The following is a 16,890-nucleotide window of genomic DNA, read 5'->3' on the forward strand; positions in this document are numbered from 1 at the left end:
ATACACACACGGAATTGCTCGCGCATATCATTAGCGAATAATTCAACAAGCTTTCGCCACGAGTCCCAAAGATTCAGTTATTCGGTATACACGCTACATTAAGATATTTTCCGCGGAATCATGATCGATGCGCGTAACCGCGAGTGGTTTATAGCAGTCACTATGGGGGGAAGGGGCAGAGGATCAGCAAGAAGGGAGTTCGAGCAAGGCCATTAATTCGTACGTGTTGGTGTCAGCCAAGAACGGATAAGTGCGCCCAACGGAAGATATATATCTCCATTTAGGCAGAGATGGGACTTACTCGTTAAAACCAGACCTTATACCGAGGGCGCGCCGGCTCTCTTAATAAATCCTCTCGTTGTACTTGGGAGCCCGGGCTCTATGGAGAAATCGCGACGCCCTCGCGCCATATTAAGATTATATTCGTCCTCAATTAAGCGCTACATCTTCGCTATACGCCGAAGAAAACGAGCTGTCGTCATCTTTGCACGCGAATAATCTCGAGTCGCAAACGCAACGTATAATTTTTAATTAAAGATTGTCGACCTTGTTAAAATTATCGTCACACGCTCGACGGAATTTGCGTAAAATTTATTGCGATAGAGTCACTATTATATCCAGACACCTAACTTCGTACATCGGTGTAATTCGTAAAAGAATATTAAAACTGACGAGAGTTCGCAAAGTCTTTTGTAAGGATACTATTTTGTATCATTAAATTGTGAAACGGACTCAAAGTAAAAGTAATCCGATTATACGCATCATCGCAATAATGGTAATTAGTTGTCTAATTAGTATAATTGATAGCGAGACGCATGTACAATTAAATAGTTGAATTTATACAAAGCACAATATGCTATTATACTAATGTCATACACATTTTTTTTTCATTATAATTTTTAAAGCTGATAAAGTACACTACACTTTTGCTTTTCTTATTTTAAATACTTTTCTTAAAGATGACAAATAAGTTGAGAAAGAGAGAAGCGAATTGCGCGGCTTAATACGACTTTATCTGATTATTAGAAATTTCTCCAAGAGATACTAAATTCTCGAATGCGCATATTTACATTAAAAAAAAAAAAAAAAGCAATCCGCTAATACATTTGCACCCGCGTTCCATCTGGCAAGATACGAATTTAATACATTCGTATCCGCCCTGGCCTTATCGAATCTAGGACGGATTTGATTTCGTCAGAACGCGGGCTTGATTGAATCCAGGGTTTCAGAGCCAATCTTGAGGATGCGACGGTTATATCACTGATCGATATTCGGAGCAAGATTGCAAGCGATCGATCGTTTGGGGATCAGTAGCTTAGATGAGAGGTTACATATAGAATAATCCTTCGTAATCCCGTATAATGTATAAAGAGAGAAAGAGAAAGAGAGAGAGAGAGAGAGAGAGAGAGAGAGAGAGAGATTGCTGCCTTGCTTAATGACGCTGCGCATGTTTCCCTAAGCCTCTGATTGCGCAAACGAAACAATCAGTACGCAAGACTGATATCAATCAGAATAACATGACAATAATGCTGTTGCGGTTAGTTAGTGATAGCTCGTAATAACGTCTATAAGCTGCTGAGCGGACACTGGATGCGATCTGGACCCGCGATACGCCACAATCAGGATAATGTTGCACCGATGTAGTTAGCTTTACGAGCGTATAAACGATATTGATTATGACTTCCCTATGCGGTCAATAATAATTAATAAATCGCAACCAATAACTGTCATACCTATTATTAGTGTTAAATGATTATAATTAATAATAATCATGATTAATGATATTCTTCACGCGCTCGTTTAGTGTATATATATATATATATATAGTATATAACTTGGAAATAATTAAATCAAGATAAATAGTATATAATTTATTTAAATGAATGTAAATTAATGAATTTAACATATAAATTTCATGGTAATTTTAAAGATATTTATAGTACATATTTTAATTTTTAACAAGTTAACTCTATTTTGATATTAATAACGGTCGAGGGGCAACCATTATTTCAAGAGTTCGCTCGTATTACGCGAGATATCGGTATCTGGAAAATCGGCTTATATTATGGATACCAAACGCAGCTTTACAAACGAGCAAGCATCTGACAAGAGAAAGTTACATAATCCAACATAATCCCAATTAGTGCACCGAAGACATAACGTCCTGGATTAGTTATATACACGTATTAACCATATCTCCGCTACCACAACAATCTGCGAAACCGTTTTGCTCGTTTCCGCAGCAGTAATATGTTATAATTTACAAATGAAAACTTGTTTTATATAAATATATATACATATGTATAATATATAATCTGATAATATATTGCAATTTTCAGTCTCTGATTTTATTCGAATTTAACATAAATATTCGCGAATCAAGAGTTTAATATATCGAAAATTGGATATTTTATTATATTTTGTAAAAAAATATTTCGCTCGATTTAAATTCGAGAAATCCGTTATCTTGCTCAACCAGTAAAGCAAATCTTTATATCTTATCAAGCTGAAACATACACCGGGAAACTTTCACTCCAAGTCGGTCCCATATCTCCGAAGAGAATGAGACTCTCATACGAAAAAGTTCGGGCGAAATATTCCAACGGGAAACAAAAATCCACTCCGGATAGCGGGTTACTTGGGCGTATCTCGAGACCGAGGAATCTTTTTATGCGAATATCAGCAGTCTCTATGCAAACATATCACGCTACGAACGTGTCGATATTCATCTCTCATTGACACGTGTGTCTGCCGTTAAATTTATGAGATTTATTGCTTGCCTCGTACTCAATCGGAAATTATAAATGCATGCTTGAACGCATTGGAGTTCAATTAGCTTCGTCGTAAATGCCACGATAACTTCCCCTTCGAGCAAGAACAATACGGTTCCTCTAATCAGCAAAATTACTGACAGACTCTCGGAACAGATTGAGAACTTCCGCTATCATCCAAAATATTACCGAACTAATATCGGAAACATAAAGATAACGTATGTATGTAAAATTAGCATATTTATTAGAACGAAGTAGATGAATAAATCAGTGTACAATCTTATTAATATTTAGAAATATTATATCTATATTACTCGTAAATACATTATTCATGAGAAGTCGGGCAAGAATTAGCATAATGTGGCAAGCAGCTGGTAACAAATATGTTCTTGAAAAGATTATTAATATCCGCACTTTCTATACACATATATTTCTCGTTGTAATTATGACAAGATAATATTACTCTCGCGTCGAGCTTATCGCTAAATTAACGGAAACTATAATCGATCCTGTGCGCAACATATTTCCTCAAGCGCGAAGGGAATGAGATTTTAATCTACTTCACTGTCAAGACCTCTCGTGCGGTTTCAGACGAGAGGAAAGACACGGATACCAAGAGCCATTTATACCAGACAATAATCAACCTCTTCGCTTAAAGCGCGATACCATCATGGAAGATAGCACTTCTCAAAGACGTTTCATGTATAAAATATATCAAATATCTTGCGGCATTTTCTTCAAAAATACTAACGATCCGTAACGAAAAAATACAAGTACAACAAAAATGCAGTTTTTGAGGGGCCTCGAAAGAATACTTCGACATTCGAGATCGATAATAATGCGCTAATCACTAACTGTTTCGCTTTAATAAGGAAGATACCGTATATCAGGCTATCGCTTAATATCTAATGCTGCAGACTTTATTCAATTTATTATCATCCCTTTACAATTTATACTAACGATAATATTTTGATCTCATTTATAACTTGCGAGCTTTATTCGCACATTAATCTTTCGCAGCTAACCGCCTGTCTTCTGTTGCTGTTTCATTCACAAGACTTAGTTTCTCGAGATGCTAGCATTTGTACCGATATATAACTTCTCGTCGGGACACCTCCAGTAGAGTTATATACTGTACCTATACTATTCCGTGGTACCTTGTCTTCCGCAGACAACCCCTTCGAAGTACCCTCAATTCTATCTCACGACAACACCGAAGGAGCATCCACAGACATTATAGGTGAGATGTTGCGTTAATGGCTGGATTGTTCGAAGGTGGCTCGTAATTAATTAATAAGCACGCGTGCACGCGTTCTACAGCATTACCTAAGCCGACCTAAGACATCAGCGCAAAGAGGGCGATCGTGGGGGAGAGACGTGCAATTTCAAATACTTGTGATTAATGGATACGCGACGAAACGATATGGGGCGAAAGATAATGCGTAGCAAGATGCTTTACAGCAGTAGTTTTCTACAGAATTACTCGCAAGTATTTTGCGGAAAACCATATACAAGGTCGGAATATGATTGAAGGTGGAAATCTCTCGAAAAATAATGAAAACTTTAAACATTTTTAAAAGCTTTAAGCTAATTTAAATAAAGTTTTAAATGAATAAGCGATATGAATTGGATCAAAATTTCTTTGCTGCTATGTTACGAATTGTTTACATTATACTTTCGTTAGTTTATTTTACATTGCATTTCCCTTGCATTCTTGTGTTCCGTCATCCAGCGAAATCTTACCCCTCTTCTATTAACGTAAAGATAATTATTATTAGATATGTACAAATATTGTAATGGAGTTTCTTCGTATTAAGAGATCGGCTAACTAAGCGTAAATGCGAGTTATTTCCTAATGAGATCATCATTCGTTATTTATGTTCGCCCGTCCTCGCATATCTCATTTGTTATCTCTTGAAACTAGCCGGCACACTATTATAAGATTTCTTAGATATTGGATATATAAGGTCGAGTATATACATATATACCGCGCATTCCTTATTTCTCGAGACACGATTTATTACATTTCTCGATCTTCCAATTATGGCGCTTGGTGTCCTACATAGTTTTCTCATAGTTTTCTCTCTCTCTCTCTCTCTTTCTCATTTCTTTTCCTTTTAATACCATTTCCATGATTACAATAATTTTATTGCGTAAATCATATTTTAGAGAATCCAAAAGAATGCTTAATCACTAATGTATGTGCTCGTGTATATTTCTATTAAGTTATATATAATTTTAATGAAGGCGTGTGAAAGATTTTCTCGTAAAATATTTCACAAAATTAAAGATTGCATGCATTAGTATTATCCTCCGATAAATAAGAATGAATTCTTTTGTTCGTCCATTATCGTAATTCTTCCGCGATTTTATTTTTTTCCATCTCTTTCACCAATTCTTGAAACGATCCGACACGCCGTTTTCTACACTCGCCATCTAAAAGGGTCAAGTGTTCATCGGGCATTCTCTATCCTCTCGTTGACCGTAGAAGGTCGCATAATACCCTCCTTCGAAATGCAAGTCCTGAACACAGTCGTCTATTGCGGATCGATCTTATCCGTCACCACATTCGTTTTCTCGCCCCGACCCGCGAGTTACACGAGCCGACGAATCGTACGGCTTCACCACGTGATTTTCTCTTTCCCATTTCGCTCGCTTTATTTCACGAGCGAAATTCCCGGAATTGGGAAAACCGACGGCGGAATAGCCGAGCCCCTTACGTTACCCTGAGATATTGGAAATAACACAGACAGATGCGAGAAAGACCGCGAACAATCTCTCGCAACGGCAAAACGCGAGGAGGATTTCATCATTGATTTGTCGTCGAAAAGGAACGCTATTCCCGTTGGAGAGATTACGATTGCAAACGACGAAAGGAGTTTCGCATAAAAGACGCGTGATCTCAATGAACAGGAAAAAAAAATCATCATATTGATATCGCGTAAATTGTGTGCAATTAGAGAAAATAATGCAAAGAACAATTTTTTTTTTCTACGTTTCTTCCCTTTAACTCGCGAGTTAAATTAGCCAAGACAAAATCAATTTCAACATCAAAATCTGATTAGTGTCGTAATCAATAATCGTTCGCAAAAGAAGCTTGAACGTAACGTCCATCACATTGAAATCATGTCGCCATTAAAAACGTCGATGCCGTAGTAATGTCGTATAAAATAATCACCGCAATCGCAATAAAACTTTACTGTGAGTAAAATCGTTAGGAATACATTCCGCTTTCCTCCCCCGTAAGCACCACCACCGCATTTGCGGAAAAATATTTCCTCGCGCTTGTCGACTATAATCTTAAGTGTCTTGCAAGGTGTCGCAAAAGTTCTGTTATTACTATTGTTGAAGTGTGTTTCAAATCACTGATTCTTCTTTCCTATCCTTTTATCAATGATAAAAATATCATTGTATAATATCTCGTTTCCGAGTGCATCTTCCGGATCGCCTGATGCTCAATTGGCATGATCAATTCCTCGATTATATGTTATTTATTCAATAAGTTTACATTTGCTGCGCTCAAAATGCAGCTTTGCGAACGTTATCTTTTGTTTTTCATTGTTTAAGAATACGAATTGCGCGTGATTAATCTCTTTTTTTTTTCTTTCAGTATCTCTATTATTTAATTTATTTTACACGATTTGATGAAAGTAATAATTTTTCTTTTTTAAATAATATCCAAGTCTTTCTCAATACATGTTAAATTTTATTTCAATTTTGATATTAATAAAAGATATGAGATATTTTAACAGAGAGAAAAACGAATGAAAAATTTCAACTGCAACAAACATGGGCATTATTGGAGCGGTCAAATATTTGTGAAAGAAGCTTCTTGTTCGCGAAATTAAATGAAAACATCAAGTTTGGCAAGCGCAAATCGACATCCGACAGTTTTAAAAGTAAATATTAAATCCATTATTTATCGCCATAAACGCATATTGATAGTCGCTACATTGCATAATTATATTAAAAATAACAGAAGCATATTGAAATATATATCTTATATATAATGCTCACATGTCAATTAAGATAAATGTCAAAATATCCAACGCTTGTTTGTCATCGCTACTTCGTGAACGAAATATCATCCTCTAATGTTTGACGAAAATTTATGCCGTTTGGGCGAGAAATGCGTGGAATGACAGATAACGTATCGTGCAGTTTTTCCCCAAATAAAAGTGATTTCCGCACATGTCACGTCCGAGAACATTGCATTATTCGGAATCCGCGGGGACCGAGAGAATGGGGTGATCGCGAACCGATCCTAGACGTCCGGCGAACGAAATATCGAATTGCTCTCAAGACGCATCGTCTACACCCGGGAAAGGTCTCGCGTTTATCTCCTCGTTGTCCCGTAGACGGAAGACAGAATGACCGTCGCGGGAAATGGAACGTCACGTGGAGAAAGTGCAAACTGTCGGAAATTTATTAGACTCGCGAGATAATTTCATCGTGTCTCGTAATCTCGTAGTCTCGTATTGAAAAATTGTCGCACAATTTTATCAATGTATGCTTATGTGTTCACATTTATCGGAATAATTATTGCGCGAGTAAAGTAACAACTAATAATGTCTTCTTGTTTTTATAACAATTATTAGCAACATGTCAAAGTATCCGTATCTACCACTAGTCGTATAGGAATATTCCAAACTTAATTCCCCCATTTCGTACTTAGTCGGTTATCTATCATCTTCATCGTGGAAAATACGGAGCGATGTTAGAGACTTATCTCTCGTATACTGAGAAGAATGTCGTCGCGTTTATCTCTACCGGTCCTACGAGCGAACAGTCGGATGACCATCGCGAGAAATAAAATTGTCCCGCGAAGAGCGCGGGCTGTCAGGAATTTATTCGTCTTCTTATACCGAAGTTTCTCGCAAGGGCGATCTCGGTCGAAGTGCTATGAGATCTTTTTTTTATTCGTTCTCTTCTCTCCCAGAGGCGTCGCGGAAACGAGGAGATATGGGATTGTGCCTCGAATTTTCTAAATTTTATCCGACGCACAAGAGGAACGATGTCTTGAAACGACGTGAGATAGAAAGAGAGAAAAATGAAATAAGTAAAAGAAAAAGCAACAACGCGCAAGGAGCCGAAAGAGAAGACGCTCCTCGAAGGAGCGACATGACTCGCGGCAGGATATTGTGTCCTGGAGTCTGCCGCGTTCGAAACGGCTCTGTTCGATAGGTCGAAATTGACTTCGGTGACACGGCGATCCTTTCTTTCTCCCTTTCTCCTCCTCGAGAAATCGAGATGTTGCACGCGCTGCGTGAGAGATACGGACCGCCGACGCGGAAGTCCGATCCGGCGCCGTTCACCATCGCAACCGCCACCGGCGCCGTAAATTCCAAGATTGGCAATCAAGCATGCTATCTTTCAATCTGCATGTGCGCGTACGAGAAAGAGAGAGCCAAGGGAACAGACAGAATAAAGTGGAGATTGCGATTTCTTTTTTCCTTCGAGAACAACTTTTATGTAAAGCGAAAATGAAAAGAAGGAATTTTGTGATATATTTCTTTGACTCTGTAACTCTTTAGCAAATTTTCCTAAAATCAAGCTTAGAACGAGAAAGAGGGAAAGAGAGAAAAAAGCATGTAATAATTTTACACATATATTTATCGATATATTAAATTTTTTTGATATTTATTATCACGTCGAATTATTCAACAGTTTTTCAAATATTAAACTCAATTCTAAGTTAAATTCTAAATATTCAATATCAAATATTTCGATGAATTCCTTAGACGCGAATATTTTTATTGCTTTATTTTTATTTATACGCTGATTTTTATTCACCTACTTTCTCCGTATGTTTGCAGAGGAGTATTTGAATGGAACTCTCCGCTGTCACTGTCCCTCCCCCCCTCTCCCGCCCCCGGGGTCATGTTTATAAATTTAAATGCGCGTGCGATAAACGAATCAATATCGATGCAGATGAGGCGGAAAGCCGGAATACGGTCATCAGGCGAGCCCGTCGTCCTACCGAAAACTTTCCGAGAGTTGCTTTGATTTCAATCTGACCGACTTTACGACGAACAAGCACTATCTCTCACGATTATTTTTCCGCTAAAGTTCTTGCCGCTTGACGACTTAACCCTGAGGAACGAAACCAGGTCATGACAATGTAATCTCATAAACGATCTAGATGAGAGTTGAGTTTGCTTCTTGGTTTCCTAGAGTCTAAAATATATTCTCCATGTCAAATTTCAAAATCTCAAATATAACCGAGAATGTCATCGATCAAAACGATCTAATTTTGATTTTGATGTACTTACACATAAAAACTTCTATCAAGAATTTATGATGAATATAATCCAATTCTAATTGATCTTTTTATTATCGAATTAATCTTTTCTATAATAATTTAATGAATGATTTTTTGATATCAGAAATAAAAAAAAAAATAGAAAAGAATTCTTATTAAATAATTTTAATAATGATTAAAATTTATAAAAAGAAATTATAACGGAAATACGCATATAACTTGAGATTATTCATTAAAAGCATAAAATAGATAAAAGTTGATTGACTTGTAAAACTTTTAACACAAAAGTAATAGTCGGACAATTCATTGTCTAAAAGATGTATGTCACAGGAACAAGAGCCGCCGGGAATAACATGAAGAAAAAATGATAACCGTGAAATAATGGGCAAAAAAATTCTTTCATCGCGAACGAACCACACCCTACAAGGCGTAGCTAGTTCGGGGCGTCTTATCCGCGGCGGAAACTTTTTAATGAAATGTTGTGACAAGCGCATATAATGCCCAACCACGAACGGAACTTCCTGGGACGACGACATCGTAAGGAACTTCGCTCACAATGGGCCACGGCGCGGCGCGGCTCGAGTTTCTGGCGATCGTCGAATTGTTAAATTTAATTACCGAACTGAGGGTAAGAGAGAGAGAGAGAGAGAAGCGAATGTGCTATATACGTCCGCTTAACATTCGCTTCGTCGCCTGCAAGTGCGATCGAACTCGCGGTGCGATCGAACTCGCGGTGCGAATCATTAAATATGTCGGGCGTGAAAGACGACGATTTTAACTACGACGCAACGACACGCCGAAACAATAACGAAATAAATGTTTCGAATTAAATGAAAATTTGCGAGAAATTTTCGTTAAGACTCAATGCGAATGCCGCCAGTGACTCGAAACAGCGGAATGTCTCGGAATGTCTGACGAATGATATTTCGCACTAGCTTAGCGAGAAAATTTCTCGAGATCCACAAAATTTTTGTAAACATTCTATACGAAGAAGAGAGCATTCTCAATGGTTAACTATATTCCTATTTCAAAAGCAATGTGAATGCAAAGTGAGGAAGTAACAAAGGGCTGTCCCGACTTGAACTTCATTAAGAAGTAACTCCACGAGTTTGCCGGAGAACAGAATATCATTGTGTCGTGATAATTGTTATTTGTAATTTATAAGCACGTAAAAGGAAGTTGAATCTCAATGATGGTTTCACAAAATTGATAGTATTACGATTTTCTTTTATATTGATATTTTTTGACATTTATTTTAGCCTAGAAATTGTTTATAATTTACTAATTTTATGTGTTATAATAGTATCTTCTCTCTCTACATCTTTAATAATAATTTTTATTATTTATATTGTACTAACGATTTTAATAAATATATAAGTTGTAAATAAAAGATTTTAAATTTTGGTCATATAGAAACAAACACAATGTTACAAGAAAATAATACTTTGACATTAATGTCGTATTGAATCAAAGATAAAATTTGATACAATATTACTTTCTTGATAGTCCAAAGGCCATTTTTAGGGGAAAAAAAAAAAACGCAAAAGACGCTCTCCACATTTTTACTTTCACGTCAACATCTTCGAGTATGAAGACACCTTCCGCGAGCGCTTTTAATAAACGTAATAGAGTGTAAAGCTCCGAGATAAAGCATACCTCTATCCCTGTGGCGCTTCCTCGACCCGACATCAACCACGCCTCCATTTCATGCCTTGCCTGTTACTGCCAGAACCTCGAAAACAACATTTCAAGGTAAATCCGCAGGCCACAGTGCCAATGGCTATCCTCGGCAAATTCTCTAGAAACACTGAATTGTTTCCAGAAACAACTACATATTCGGGCCTTTAGCAAATTGCATATCTAATTAATTTGCATATATATTTGACTTTTGTTTATAATTAAATTTTTAAAATGTACAATAATAACTCTGATAAATCAAAACTCTTCTTCATTTATAAAAAAGAAAAAAAAAAATCAAGTTTTCCTCTCTTTTTAAAAATACATCTTAAAATAACTATGATTATTTTTTAAAGTGATTTAATTAATTTACTTCTTGTAATTCTTAGTTGTTTCTTATTATTACTATCATTAGTATCACTGGCATTGTTATAATTATCATTGCCAATATAATAATAAAATATCTTTTAATTTTGATAACATTGTGCGTGAAGCAGAAACTCTTCACCTAATGCTTTTGAAAACCTTCAATATATCTTTGGATAATAACGATGGGAATATACCCAGTTTATATAAAATATGTAGAGTATGAAGATTGTAAGAGATTCTTTGGCGCTCGCGAGGGCCGCTATAATATTATATTTTATCTTCGAAGATAACAACAATAAATGCATACCTTTTCATAAGATTACTTCACGTGAGTATAGTAATAAATTGGATATTATAACATTATATTGATTCAATTTTTAAATATAGCTATAGTCAAAACGGTCGCTCTCGAATAGAATATTCTACACAAAAACCGTTGAATCGCTTCATAATGTCGGGATAGATTTTTCACATAATCTATGATCTTGTAAGTTTGTTTTCTTTTCTTTAGAACTTGCTATCGCGATTTATGCTATAAATGAGAAAGTGTGCGGGCTAAAATTATTTAATTTAACGTGATGAACTCTTTATGAGAATGAAAAAAATCTTTTAATCATTTGACTTGGCCAAAGAGCGTTGAATAGAAAGAAAGGAGGCAATTCGTAAGAAACTAAGAATATTCTAATTGGAATGGTAAGGACCTTAATTAATTGAATTGAAAAAGCCTTTAAGTTTTCCGGGACAGAAATAAGATTTTATACTACAGCAGTGGCATCCCGGCGACGCAAAGAAGCTGCGTTGCCTTGAGATGCTTCTAAAAATATTTTTCTTCCTAATATTTAATGAGGAACTAAAGCAGAGAGAGAGTGGAAAAAAATAGAGAAAATCTTGAAGGCAGACGATTTAATTTATCTCAATTTATTTAGCAATTCCTCATTCTATGATCAGAGTACTTGATTATTTTTATTTGATGTTTTTGAAGGGAAAACGTAATATTCAATAGTCTGATATTAATATTCTTAAACATTACTTTATGTAAACTATGTTTATATAATTATTATTAATGAATAAAATAATTAATTCAATTCCCTCTTATTTATTTATTGAATAAGAGTTTATGTAAATATATTTATATTTATGTATGTATACTTGAATTAAATCTGTAATATATATATATATATATATATATATATATATATATATATATATATTATATGCTATAATATATCTTAATATAAATTATATATGTAGACTTTGCATTAATTATTTTATATTTTTATGAACGAAGGAAAAGGGGAAGATAAAAATAAAATTAATTAAAAAAAAAAAAAATTTCTTATACGTAATATGTAATAATTAATTTAAATAACTAATCGGTAAAAGAATCATTGCTTTCATACATAAAACCAACGTTTGCAAAATTTCTCAGATTTTCAAGGAGCGAAGATAAAGCACGTTTACGTGCAAAGAGCGTATTTCTGGCGCCACCGTTGCTGCCAGCCGGTGCCAAGCTATCGTTTCATGATTTCGCGAAAGCGGTCTCATATAACAATGCATTTGCACCTAGGATGAACGGTGGCGCGGACGAAGACCGCCGCTCGCAATCAGGGGTGAATTTACAACGAGGCGCCGGCTCTATTTCACCACCGTGACGGAGCCGGGGACAACGACGACAGGATTAAATGCCAAGCTAGTCATAACCACGCCCCGGAGCTTAGAGAACAATGAACGTTGCTTCTCAGTTTGACAAAAGTAATGCGATTCGCGTCACGATGTTTTATTACTTGAAACGCGGAAAATTAAATCCCGCCGCGAATATGTCAGAATTTACATGTACAAATCTCACGTTTTTTTTTTCTTGTTTTCTCCAAAATATTGATATATTTATCTTGTACATATTTTATGTATTTCACGTATTATATTATATTATATTTTTTCACCAGTCACAGAAAAGTCAAATTTGCTTATCGCGTAGTAAATAAATTTTCGCATAATTTTATTTATCCTAAAACCGCGATTTATTTATCGATTTTTTTATATTATCATGTATAAAAATTACATTATCAAATAAATATAATTAATATTAATAATTATATAATAATTATATATATATATATATATATATAAATGTAAATGTCAAGCACCATTTTTTCGAGAATGGTAGATAATTACATGTAATAAGACGTATTTAATTATCGAATTATATTTTCCTGTAAATGACAGATATTGAAAGAGAACACATGTTATCTGCCATTTTCAAAAATATGATCATGGGTGCCAATGTGTAGCACACGTAACACATAGAACGACGCAATCGTCTCTAGTCGAGTCTAATTAATGGATTCACGACCATTTTATCCTAATTAATTGGCGGCACCAGATGAAGTATATCGAACTTGATTTCAGATTTCATTCGCGCTCTTCCCTCCCCAAAGATGACTGTGAAATGCAACGTATCTATGTCGCATTAATAGCAGTAAATTGGATCTGGCGGTGCATTAATATCGCATAGCGTATATAGTACTGCATTAGTTACACACAGTTACATACGATATCTGCTGGCACCGCTTTGATTGCGTAATATAAACGTGGCATTTACCCCTGCATCGCTACATCTAATGCAACTGTGTTATTGCCTTCCGCGAGATTATTACCCTAATTATTACATTTGTTACAACTCCCTGCGTAATCATTTCGTTGATGCAGTCTTCAAGACATAACGGCAAAATATCAGTCGGCCTTGTTTTTTATAACAAAAAATTGATGCGATTGAAACGTAAGAGCTGCAAACAAGATAGCTTCACTATCGTATAAAGCTTAAAAATATAGCAATATATATACTTTGTACAATAAAATAACAATTATAAATATTTAACAGAGAAAAATTGAGGAAAATATACGGATAATAATAGAATAAATATTAAAAGAGATTTTTTTTGAGGATACATATTTTTTCGATATATTCAGGATAGAGGTGCTATATTACAAGATCGCGTGCTGTCCTAAATAATACATTTGTGGCAATAAATCGCTCACTGTGCGAATCTTAATTAAACCGGGGTGCTAATCTTTGTACTACTACATCGCGCACTCCGTGCACGATGATTAACGACGCAACAACGGCCTTTTTGACATTTAACTTCGCGCGCACCTGCCTTCTGTAACGTCATAGTAATTTATTAATGCCGTTACGGCGCCTTAATTATCTCGCGGAGGATAGAACTGCGATTCGTAGATACATCACGGCTCTTCGGTGGACGAAACCAGATCCACTTTTCTCTCGTCGCAATTCAATATGGCGATGAGTCTCGCTGCAGAATCATCATGACAGCAAGACGAGAACCCCCGCACAAAGGCCCGCTCTTTTCAGACCTGTCGCACTTTCCTTCTACGGAAGCGGAATTACGGTCCGACGCTTTTTCGACAATGTAATCTCAAGCGGATTAACATATACCCTGAATCTGTCTGCGCACCTTAGGTTCCGCGCGAAGAAAGAACCCGAGAGGCGAATGGATTGTAAAGAGCAAGCTCGTGGAATGAATAAAACCAAGATGTCAGAGCAAGAAACGGGTCTTGCGATTGCCGAGGTTTTTCACTCGTCGTCGTCCATCGAAAGGGCGATCCGGGATTGTGTAATGAAATGCGATAGGGTGTTCCCTCAAAAGCTTTTCTCGGTCGCTCTACAATGGACCTGTCATCAGGTCACGGATATACTTGTGTATATCTCGCATAATAATATCACTTTCCAATCAATACATGCGTCTAAAAGACACCTAAAAAACGATTTAAAGTCGTCTTATTTTTTAGACATCTCTCAGATGTTTTTTGGCCTTTATATGCTGTCGAGGTTCTTTATGTGAGGTATATGTATATTTCAAAGAAAATCAAAGAATCAATTTTTCGGAGAATACTTGTAATTGTAAAAAAGTATGCGATACGTCTCATGCATTCTTTAATTAGGAATATAATTAGAAAACATTTTTATATGTATATTTGATTCGTATTATTACATGGAATAATATAGAATCATATCAATTTCTCTCTCAGATCTTATTCGTGTGTAGAACGCATCTCTAGTATTATTCATTATAATTAGAGTACACATTATGTTGCGCTCATTAATGGGAAGCAGAGCTGAATATAAGATTACAAATGTTACGGTCCTTTATACTAGCGATAGCTTTAATTGAAACGCGCGAAGGATAGCATTATCGATGATAGCACCCTTTATATGCGTGACTGCGGCTACGTTTAATTAATAAAATCATCCTAATCGCCGTGGAGCCTTTTTGCCGGCGACCACGAGAACATCTCGCTATTCCCCTGCGCTCGGATTTTGCCTCTTAATCACTTTATAATCAGCGCGCTGAGGAGGTCGAGGCGAGCAGAGCGAAAGCGGTTTTCAGCAAACCGCTATTATGTTTCCGTAAAGGCGTCGTTAATGAGGATAAAATGTTCCGTGAGACTTTATGCCACTCTTGTCCTTGATAAACATCCCTCCACATTTAATGCTTCGATTGAGATATCTTTATTTGTGTAAATCGTGAATAAATGTACATTGTGAAATCTCGAAAAATTGTAATGCTAGAGATTTTCCCGAGAGAGAAATATGATATAATGTTACAAAACGTCATTTTTCCAAAATATTGAAGGGTACGCGAAATCGCGAGAACTCGCGATATCAAAATGAAGGATGATGAAATATCCCGAAAACATTTGAATGAATATGAGAGAATATCTGTACGAAATAAAATGGAAAGAAAAAAAGAAAAATGAAAATTCAGGATGACACATTTTTGAAGGCTAGCGGATATTCGCGATTCATTCGATTTTCAATATTGCAAAACTTTGCGCGGCCTCGAATAATTGCGAACAGAAACGATATTTCGGAACGATGAAGTTTCGCGACAATGTGTTCACCGGCGCGTTGTATGTGTACCGCTTTTTTTCATTTCTCGTTTTCCCTCGGATTTTGCCTGTCCGTTTTGAATCGTCGTGGGCATCGATGACCTCGGAAATTATTTAGCAGTTGTAACACGGGACGCGCGAAATAGGAGTGAGGAGGACTGATTTCGCAAACGAGAGAATTTGCGCGATTGCAACATCTGGTTTGCATAATGTAAACTTCCTCCGTTTATCCGGTGTTCGCGCTGAATGTGATACGGGAAGTGCCGGCGCAAGTTTCGCGAGGAAGGGGATCGACGCGGACGCGAATCCAGGAAATTTTTAATTTACTCCAACGGATTTGCGCCAGAGCCCAGTTATCTCAGAACATTTTGTAACGAGCTTTTGCCGGAACATGGCACACATACACACATGCACACACAATGGTTCCGCTGTGGATAAAAAAGCCTATTCACTTCTTCTTTTCTGTTCCACGACAGCTAGGGGCGACACGAGCCTCGCGCGAAATGAGGCTGGAGGAATCCGATTTTCTAGTGTTCGAGCCGCTCGGGCGGAAAATGACGTACAGAACTATTTCCGCGGCAACGATCCGTTCCCGACAGTCCCCCTTTCCTTCTTCCCTTCCCTTTCCTTCTCTCTTAATGGAAATAATTATGGCCTGTTCATTGTTCGCGCCATTCAACGGGTGGGATCTAATTTATCGAAAACGATGAGCTCGTGTGAGAAAGCATTTAAAAAAGAAATGAAAAAATCTCCAGTTTTAATACCGCCGCGGGAAACAGCATATGTACTGTAGAATGAAATACAATAGAAAAAAATATAAAAAACTAAATCAATTAAAAATATATATGTATATGTATTTGATGAAATAAATCTGAAAAAGCTTGAAAAATATCTGCTAAAATA

At 36.4% G+C, this 16,890-nt stretch overlaps 1 protein-coding gene across 5 annotated transcripts in view; it reads left to right on the forward strand.

Annotated features, from left to right (window-relative positions):
* Positions 1-16,890, forward strand: part of LOC126855743 (uncharacterized) — a 207,178-nt gene that overhangs the window by 170,036 nt on the left and 20,252 nt on the right. The window lies entirely within an intron of this gene.

Source organism: Cataglyphis hispanica, chromosome 17 (genome assembly GCF_021464435.1).
Source record: "Cataglyphis hispanica isolate Lineage 1 chromosome 17, ULB_Chis1_1.0, whole genome shotgun sequence".
In the NCBI taxonomy this organism is placed as follows: domain Eukaryota; kingdom Metazoa; phylum Arthropoda; class Insecta; order Hymenoptera; family Formicidae; genus Cataglyphis; species Cataglyphis hispanica.